The sequence below is a fragment of the Jaculus jaculus genome, chromosome 7 (assembly GCF_020740685.1).
Source record: "Jaculus jaculus isolate mJacJac1 chromosome 7, mJacJac1.mat.Y.cur, whole genome shotgun sequence".
NCBI lineage: Eukaryota > Metazoa > Chordata > Mammalia > Rodentia > Dipodidae > Jaculus > Jaculus jaculus.
The window spans coordinates 8,356,657-8,366,780 of record NC_059108.1 but is presented as its reverse complement, the minus strand read 5'-3'; the positions used below and the strand labels follow the sequence as shown (position 1 = coordinate 8,366,780).

At 43.7% G+C, this 10,124-nt stretch overlaps 1 non-coding gene across 1 annotated transcript; it reads left to right on the top strand.

Moving 5' to 3' along the window:
* Positions 1 to 9,064: 9,064 nt before the first annotated feature.
* LOC123462432 lies at positions 9,065 to 9,171 on the top strand. The gene has a single exon (XR_006638254.1). It is a non-coding gene; the product is annotated as a U6 spliceosomal RNA (small nuclear RNA).
* The last annotated feature ends 953 nt before the right edge of the window (positions 9,172 to 10,124 follow it).

Sequence of the window (10,124 nt, the reverse complement as noted above, 5' to 3'; positions counted from 1 at the left end):
TGGAGAATGGATGAGGAGCAACTTGTAAAGCTTGGGGGGAGCTAATCAATGGACGAGCAAGTGGACTGTGAGCACAGGAGCCGGCATGCGATCTCACTCTCCTCATGGTCCACCCACACCCGAAGCTGTGCTTGGGCTTCCCCAGTTAGACGCAGAGGATAAGGAGTCTACCAGTGTACACATGCGCATTAGCATGGAGGGGTCTGCTCAGATATAACATCGTACAGTTTACCTCAACGAGAAGTTGACTTTAAAACGATGCCAGTTATCCCCATACTAATTTATAGTTAATCTTGTTCTAGCTATAATACTAACAAATATTGGAAATTTTAATGAGATAATTCTTACGTCCATCTGGAAAAATAAAGAAGCTAATTAATTAAAAGAATGATTAAAATGGGAAATTAGCTTTTACAGATTATATATATATATGTGTGTATATATATATGCATGTGTGTGTGTGTATATATCATAATTAAGTCCATTTGCATAAATTTAACCATATGTACACTCAAGGAAAATTAACAGAAAGCTCACCACACCCATCTGCATACATCCGTCGGTGTGTCTCAAACAAGAGCTGACCTCAAATCTGCTGAGAGGGCCAGGCTTAAATACTAATATCCTCAGGACTGTTTACTTTATATGAGATATTCTTATTAAATCTGAAGGTGGAGAAGACCTGCATCTGACTCAGAGGAAATCTATGCTCTAGCCTCCAGTGTGGTAAATCAAGCTCCATGACCTTCATCAGCTAGAAGTCCAATGCACTATCCATTGCGCAACAGAGCCTCCAGCTAGGTGATTTTCTTTTGTTTTTCCATTAAAAATTATTTTATTCAAATTATGTTTTCCAAAAGACAGGCTTCTGTGCTGGTCGTCTTTGAATGTTTTCATACCATTGCACAGCCACATTTGCTGGAATGAACATTTCAGATGGATTTGGTGTCATCTGGGCCTGAGAGACAACGAATGATGAAGCGAACTTGTAGAAATTGTCCAATGTCTTTTGTGAACTGGGTGAAGGAGTCGACTGAGGACACAGTAGCGCTGCCTACAGGAGTCTGCCGGGCTCGACTGTCCAGTAATTCCGCCAAAATTCCCATCTGAACAACTTATCCTCTGCCACTTGCTGTGCGGCTATGGGCACCAGCCTCCCTGCCACCTGGCAGCCAAACATGGCAGCTCAGGCGGGCACCTCTAAGCCGGACACCCACAATCCCACGGCCATGTCCTGGTCAAACCCGAGAACCTTCCAGAATTCGCAAGTGGGAACCAGCCTTTCCACTACGTAGTATAAAGGGTCAGCGCAAGAACACCTTCTCTTGGTGATTTTCTTTCACATAGTCCTCTCTGCTCTTATCATGATTCATGATTTCATGTTGTGTCTATATATACATATGTGTGTGTGTGTGTGTGTGTGTGTGTGTGTATGTGTGTGTGTATTTCTCATTTTTCCTGGAAAGCAGTCTATCTGCTGCCCCTTGATATTACCCGTTCTCTCTTCTACCTCCCTGCTCCCAACATTGGCACTGAGTAACTCAATCTGATTGTTTGACAACTGTGAAACTTAGAGTATCCTACCAAGTCCCATGTACAAAGAGAGGCCTAAACCTTGGAGCTAACCTGACCTAAAAGAAACAGGAGTAGGAAAGGCATGCTAGTACACTCTGCTCTATCCAGTGTGTCTGGTGAGGTATTCTCAGCATAGGGCACAGTGCCTGAACACTGATCTTTAATCCAGGGAAAGCTAAGGATAAGTTTATTTAGTTTATGAGAATAAGTTTATTTAGTTCCTCAAAACTGTGTTGATAAGAGTGATCTCCATATCAAAAGAGTAAAGGAAAAGTTCACGAGAAGGAGAAACTAACTTTATAATGCATGTGTGTAGATGGAGGTTCAAACACTCTGTAGATAATGGCAACTGAATGTCAAATCCGGCGTTAAAGCCTAAGTATTCTAGAATGTGACTAACTGGCCCTTTCTGAACACTGCTTCACTGAGTATAAATGATGCCATGGAAGGAAGTGGCAATGGTGGCAGGTTCATGCACCTACAGTTTGTTTCCCGTGGAAAGATGTGGTAAGAGGCCCTGGCATACCTGTGTTTGTTCTCTCTCTCTCTCTGTCTATTTCCCTTTTCTGACTTTATTACAAATAATAATAGTGACAATAATAATAAAGAAATAGAAATTTTGAAGAAAAATGAAAATTATAAGTCAAACAAAAAGGTCCATGGAAATTTCACCAACAGACTAGAACAGGAATTTGGAAGGCAGAATACAAAGCCTTAACACACCAGGAAGAAGAACTGGACCAATTGGTCAAAAACAATGAGAAGTTCAGAAAACATGAATGGAACATAAAAGAAATGTGGGACAATATGAAGAAATTGGATCTCAAATTACGGGTGTAAACAAGGAGAACTTCAGACCAATGCCATAGAAAATATTTTAAATAAAACTCTAGAAGAGCATTTCCAAAATATGAGGGAAGAGATGCCATTCAGGTGCAACTGGCATACAGAACACCCAAAAGATGGAACCAAACGAGCTCACATACTATTACAGTCAAAACACAAATTATCAGGCTATCACCAGCTTCATGGAATTTCGTAGTGTTCCTTCCCTTTCTTTATTATGGAATCATTTGAGGAACGTTTATGTCCATTGTTCAAAGGTCTAGTAGCATTTAATGATGAATCTATCTGGCCCTGTCCTTTTCTTCACCAGGAGACTGTTTAGTAAGTGTATTTTTGCTGAGAAGGTTTCACTCAATTAAAACAAGGAGTGAAGGGCAGGCCCTTGGGAAAAGGAAGCCAAGGTTGGAGAACTTCTCACATTTCACTGAAATTAAGAGACTGAACTCTAACAGCTGAGATATTAAGACTGGGAACATTGACAGCAGGAGAAACCCGTGAGTAACCTCTAGAAGTCATTAGTCTCGGTAGTTTTTCTGAAGTTACAAGAATCCTCTTCCACAGCAATCCAACCTCAGGCCTGTGAGAACCAGGTCTTTTTCAAAATGCAGACCAGCAGGGAAATGGGCTCCATTAGAAGCTAATTTGTACTGGATGCATCTTTAGTAAACAAAGAGGGGGCCCTGTCCTCCTTTGGGGGGCTACACTGCAGACAGAGGAAATTAACTTGTCATCACGGAGAGTAGCCCATCAAATGGAGTATGCCAGCTGTAATCCCAGTAGGAAAGAGCACACTTAAATGAAAATAATTTGAATATTCATGTAAAAATATTTATAAATGTATGGACAGGGTGTGGGGAAAACAGGAACCTGATCTGTCAGGCCAAGTGAGGCAGGAAGAGGCTGGCCATGGAGATGACATCCCAAGAGTCCCTGCTGGGGCCACAAAGCTCCCCTCAAAGGACAGAGCCAGCTTCCCTACAAGGACCGCTCCTCACTCCTCCCACCCTTGCTGACTCCTTGACAGATGTCACTATTAAGTATAGCAAAGTGGAAACCAGGCGCCTCTTACCGCAGCAGTAGGGCAGAAGAGTAGGCGTGGAGCTTTCAGGGAAGGCAGCACAGGATTGTTACTGATAGGAAGCCAGCTCCTGGAACCGCTGGGTAAAAATGTCTTCTACAGAGGCCACGTGGTGTGTAGGCAAATGCCCACCCAGTGAGAGGGATGTGTCAGTCATTCCAGATTTGGCATGCTGTGGGGGGAAATTCATACCAACCCCAGTTCTACGGGGATGGGGTCCCTTGATATTTAAAGAGAGTATTGTAGTCACTTTCCCACTCCTGGGACTTTGTCCAGCCACAAATCAGCCAGTGAGAGTAAAGTTTTAATTCCCCAAGGGGAAGCTTTGTGATGATGCGGGGGACAGCATGGCATGAACAGAGGCTGGACATCACCTCTGCCACAGCAGGCGGGAAACAGTAGCGGGAGACTGAACCAATCACTGCAAGGTTGCACTTGCTATAACATCCCAAAGCTCATCCACAACAACATACCTCCCCCGACAAGCCACTGCCTCCCAAATCGTCATGAGCTAAGGACCAAGTACATAAAACACAAGAGTCTATGGGGGCGTCTGAGCCCATCACAGACGGAGGACAGGAAGGTTGGGATAGGGACATGCTGTTGGCGCTTCAGTCAGCTCTATGAGCTCCCTGGGTAGCTGCAAGCTATCAGTAGTCTATCAGTAGACACCTACACTCGGAAGCAGAAAATCCAAAATTGTCGCCTCTTGCACTTTGATTGTCTGCACTGGTGCTGAAAAGTAGTTTATCTTTAGCAGGTTTTCTCTTCAGCAATGTCTTTTTCCTTTCTTGTTCCTCCCATATTTTTCCCCCCTTTTCCCTATCATGTTCCACCTTCCACCTCGCCACCTGTCCTGAGAGTTATCTTTCTAAAGCAAGGGTCTGCTTGGCCTCCTGCCTCTTCCTTTATATTTGCACACCATTCTGGACAGCAATTTGGCACTGCCCAGCACTTTACAATGCAAATCAAACATGGTAATTGCTTCCATTTGCCACTACGGGATGAGTTTTACCACCTCCGTGGGACATGCGAAGCCCTTCTCTTACTTGCTGTAGATCCTTCTTGTCCTTCCCACCACCATGTCTCACCAGAGCACGGTAGAGGTACCACCCATGGTTCCCGAGACTCCTTGTCCTGTCCCCTCTGAATGCTTTTGCTCACATGATTCCATCCATAGAACTTTTCTTCATTCCCCTTCAGCTGCCCTTGGTTCTGTCGATTCTGTCCGTGAAACTGAGTCTAAATACTACTTCCCCTGTGAAATCTTCACTTAACAACTTGGGGTTTTCTTCACAGTTTTCGTAAATCATTTTCTCCTTCACGTTTGTAATGCTTTCTGCTTTTGCAATCCCAGTTTGGGGTACTACCATATTTCCAGGCTTCTAAACAGGGAGATGAAGACAGGAAATTACTGTCTTCAAGCCATCCTTCTTCCCCTCTTATCTAGTTATCCACCCAGATCTGGATAATCTCTTCTTCTCGGTAGTTACTGGTTTCATTGCTCTCCTTCCCCACCATCCTTCCCCACAGCCAGATTCAGGTGCTTCATCATTTCTCCCTGCACCATTTCAACAGCTTTATAATTGCTTTCCATGTGTTTTGTCTTTCTTTTCTATTTTCCACTATGCCCTCTTCTGTGTAAAACACACATCTAGCACAGTCTCTGCCTGCTTAAAAACCTTTCATCTGAAAGCGAAGGCCCAGTTTCTTGGCTGGAATTCAGCCACAGTCCCAATCCAGCAGCCTTGTTCTTTAACACTCCCTCCTGGTTCTAATCTGGTCTAATCCGCAACACACTAACTTTCTGTCTGTCACCTTAGTGCCTGTGGCGTTTCCCTCTGCTCACACTGTCTTTCAGCCTGATGGGTTCCTTCTCAGCCTTCAGGATCCACTTCTGCTCTTATCTCACTCCCCATTCCTACCTGGCAGTGTGAGCTAAAGTTCTCTGAGGTTCTACAAGGGCGCTGAAGGCCCTGCAGACTGAATGGCTCGAACTCCATGACTATGGAGAAGTGGAATGATGCGTGCCAAGACACAAATCATCTTGGACTATCCTGGCTCCTTAAAAGCCACTTATCACCAGCCTCTGCATCTGACCTTACATCTTTGTGACTGTTCGATCAGACTTTCGGAAGGTACTGTTTAATTTAGCCAACACTAGCTTCTCCCAACCCTAAAGCTAAGAATGCCATGAGTCAGGATCTGAGACCTATAGCAGTGACTTCTCAACTGTGCTGTAACCCGCTTGCCCCATGTCTCGGCTAATGGATTGGTAAACGCCCTTATTTACAACTTCCTTTGTTTTATAACGATAGAAAGTTCACAATCCACTTCTATTTTGCATTGTGCTGTTAGAGGCATTCTAAATCCGTGTTTCTGGACCATCGGTTCTTATATTTAACTCAGAATAAACTGTCTCATTCTCTTGGAGTAAGAGTAGTGTTGTGTGTGTTGGTGGGGGTGTATGTGTTATGCATGTTTGCATGTGTGTGGACACACGTGTGTGCAGGTACATACGTGTGCACATGTGCGTATGGAGGCCAAAAGACAACCTTGTGTGTCATTCAGCTGAGGTTCTATCCAACTGATTTTGAGACAGGGTCTCGCGTTGGCCTGGAGCTTGCTGGGGTGACAGGTGCACAGTATCACACCTGGCACTGTGTGATGTGGTTACTGGGGATCAAGCTCGAGTTCTCAGGCTCACAATGAAAGCACTGTATCCCACTGAGCCGCCTGGTGGTATACCGGAAGAAGGAAGAAGCCCCCAAGTCTGGCTAACAGGGAGGGGCTGTTTGTACCTCCTGTTGTATTGACACACAGTGGCACCATCACGTGTGCATTGCCTGTGGCCAGTTTTGCTACTTTTTTGAACATGAGCCATAAGATGTTTATTATAATGCCCTTGACAGGCAATGTTTCCCAACACCTGGTGTAGTACATTGTGAATGCCCCTAACGTTGTAATACATAATTTCATAATTCATGTAATTTTGAATGAAAAGCAAGTTGCACAATGTTAATCATAGCATAGGAAAATAGTACATGGGTGTGTATAAAATTGCACTCAATTCCAAGCTTGTATTCACAGGCATGCAAATAGTACGAAATACTGTAAGTCAAATGGTAAGATATGCATTCAATATGTTAACACTTCCTGTGGAAAGAGAAAAGAAAAGCTGGGCTACAGATTATCATCTCTGTACTTGGGAGGCTGAGATAGGAGGACTTAGCCCCTCAAATGGCTGTGCAGTTGCTCGGCAGACAAAGAGGCCATAGTCACCTGGCTAGCTTCTGGCTTTGTTGACACCCAACAGAGGTTCACTGACTCCCAGGGTCTCAGGCAGCCACAGGAGAACTCATTACTCTGGGAAAATTGCTTCTTATACACTAATTCACCTTATTGGCAACTGCAGGGACAGGGAACCCCAATACTGCCTTTAAAAATGACCATAAAATATTTAGAACTTGAGATATTACTTGGGGAAAATGCTTCAGGATGCAAAACTTTGTCCAGGAAATGGGATCATTTGTGGCTACTCATTAGGGTAGTGATTCAATACGGTTTCCATTCCAGGATATTTACTTTGCAGTGTCAGTTACCAGCATTAAGTTAAAGTATAAATGAGACTTTCATGGGGAAGGCGAGAGGAGAAAGCTGGCAATCGCTTGTTTCAGGACCTATGGAGACAGATGTTATGTAGGCAGTTCTTGATGTTCAAGCTGGGCCTGCAGGTGGCATAGAATCTGCTTTGTGATGGGTACAGATGCAGCCAGAGTCTTCTCGCCATTCCTCCCTTTCCTTCCCTTCCTCCACACCAGAATAAGGGTTACAGTAATAGCTAAATTATTAAATGCTTCTTTGTGTTAGACGCTGTACTCAACCACTTAAGAGAATTAACTCGCTCACGTGTCCAAGCAAGAAGATGAACTCACCCTGCAACTCATACTGACCTTCGATTTTCAACCCTTGTGCTTCAATTTCTCACATAGCTCAGGTGACAAGCCTCAGCACAACCCCGTGTTTTTTTTTTTAAATATATTTGGAAACATTTTGCAATTTCATAAAATTCCTATGATAAGCATGCTAAGTTTACCTCAGGCTTCCACAAGCTTAATTACTCATGATGACCTCATTTTGTGGGATATTGATCAATAAAGGACAGAAGAATATGTGAAATATAGTCTGAGAAATATTACCATGGTTTTATCACTTGATCAAATTCATTTCATATCAAGATATCTGGAGTATTCCTGGCGTGCTATTAAATAGCTACTTCCTTTAAGTTGAAAAAGCCCCCTCCCCTGAAAGGAGACTCAGTAAACTGACACAACTTACAAAACTCAAGTGACTCTATGAGACTTAGGGGACTCGGTAAGTTCAGAAAGGTACAATATTCATAGGACCCCCTCCTCAGGGCTACATAATAAAAGCAGTGATGGGGCTGGAGAGAGGGCTTCAAAGTTAAGGCATTTGCTTGCAAAGCCTAAGGACCCCCGGCTAGTTTCCCCAGGACCCATGTCAGCCAGATGCACAAGGGGGTGCATGCAACTGGAGTTCATTTGCAGTGCCTAGAGGCCCCAGTGTACCCATTTTTTTCTCTCTTTCTCTCGGCCTCTTTCTCTCAAATAAATTAATAAATAAATTTAAAAAGTAAAAGCAGTGAACACTCGCTGGATGGAGAGTGACTTTTCAATGTAGCCACCTGCAAAGTGTGCTGGGAACTCCAAGATGTGGCTTTATTGAGCATCACCCATGCTGGGTGAGCTTTTAACTCCTGCATCTGCTCCACTTAAGCAACCCCAATAAACTCCCTGGTTCACAAGGACAGAGTTGAGTGGGAAAATTTCTTTGGCTTGTCATCTGCGCCCTGTCTGAGGTGAATAGATGTTTGTTCAGATCTCCCCAAGAGGGGGAAAAAAAATGACAAAAGCAATCCTTTGAACTCCATTCACTGGCGCTTCTTGAGTACCTACGGAATATCGTGTTAGGGAATGTGGAGGAGAAATAGATAAACTAGTGCTTGTATGAAGTGCCGAAGCGTGCAGCATAGGCTGGGATGTAAGTCAAGAAGAAAAATCGCACAAGACCGAGGTGAATTAGTGTTGCTGCTGACGAGGTATCATAAAACAGATGCACAGGGACCGTCGCAGGGAGCCAAAGTCAAAGAGAAAATGCATCCATTTAGAGCAGCCCAAGCAGGCTGCCACCGGGAGACCTGAGGCATCTCTCCCATTGCCTGCCTCTTGCCTCTGTCTGAGCTTATCAAACCACAATTCAATCTACTGTTTCTCTCATGTCTCCCGGCTCAGGAGAGGAACAGAGCAGCCAACAAATTCACAGGTCAGGCTTCACGTATCTTCCCAGCTGGGGTCATGGCATCTTTCTCCTTTACAATATTTGTGTCAATACTCTGTGAACAGTATATATATATATATATATATATATATATATATATATATATATATATATATATATATCTTTTATCGGGTGACCTCCTTTCCTGAATGGTAGTGCCTTGCAAATGCTCATGTAAGATTTCTTCTCATCAGTTCAGAAAGTGCTGTGCTTGCTTCAGCAGCACATATACTAAAATTGGAAAGATACAGAGAAGATTAGCATGGCTCCTGCGCAAGGATGATACCCAAATTCGTGAAGCATTCCATATTTTAAAAAGAAAGTAAAAGAAAAAAAAAAAAGAAGAGATGGGTTCTGGTGTGTCCCAAATAAGAGTGAGTAAGTGCTTCAAAGGAGGACTCGGGATGAGTGCACAAAGAAGGGAAGGTGCATGAGCAAAGCCCGGACACCACTGAGGTGTTCTTATTGGATCCTGGAGCAGAACAAGAAAGGTGCTGTGTCTGCTAAGTTCTTGGTTTGGGTAGATGCACCCTGGCCACACAAGACAGAAATGTGACAGGAAGTCAAGGGAGGGAAAAATAAAACTCTTCCCTCTATTATCTTTGAAACAGTTCTACTGAAAGTCTAAAGTTACTTTATAAAACTGTACTCATTTTTTTTTTTTTTTTTTACTAAGGACCTCTATCTGAGTCTAGGATGGCCTTAAACTCATGATCCTTCTGCATTACCCCCCCCCCCAAATGTTTAATTTACAGGTGTATGCCACCATGGCTTTGCTTAAAGTAATTATTAATTAATCGATAAACTAAACATTCAGTTTCAACTTCTTCTTGTCCCAGGTGTACCAGAGGCCTTGTCAGTCGTGGTGGTTTGAATATAAAATGCCTCCTCATAGACTCTTGTCTTTATTGTGTCCTTAAGTCCCCAGTTGGTGACCCTCTTTGGGAAGTTTGTGGCACCTTTAGGAGGTGGAGCCTTGCTGGAGGAAGTGTGTTGCTGGGGGTGGGACTTGACGTGTTGTAGTCCAGCCATGCTTGGTGGTCTTGAGCTTCCTGCCTGCGGATGTGAAGATGTGCTTCCAGCTCTTGTCATCTTTCCCTGCCATGATCGGAACTTCCCTTCAAATCTGCAAGCCTGTCCTTCTCTTCTTTTTTTTAATATTTTTTAATTTATTTAAAGAGAGAGAGAGAGGGGGGAATGGGTGCACCATGGCCTTCAGCCACTGCAAATGAACTCCAGATGTGTGCGCTTCTTTGTGCATCTGGCT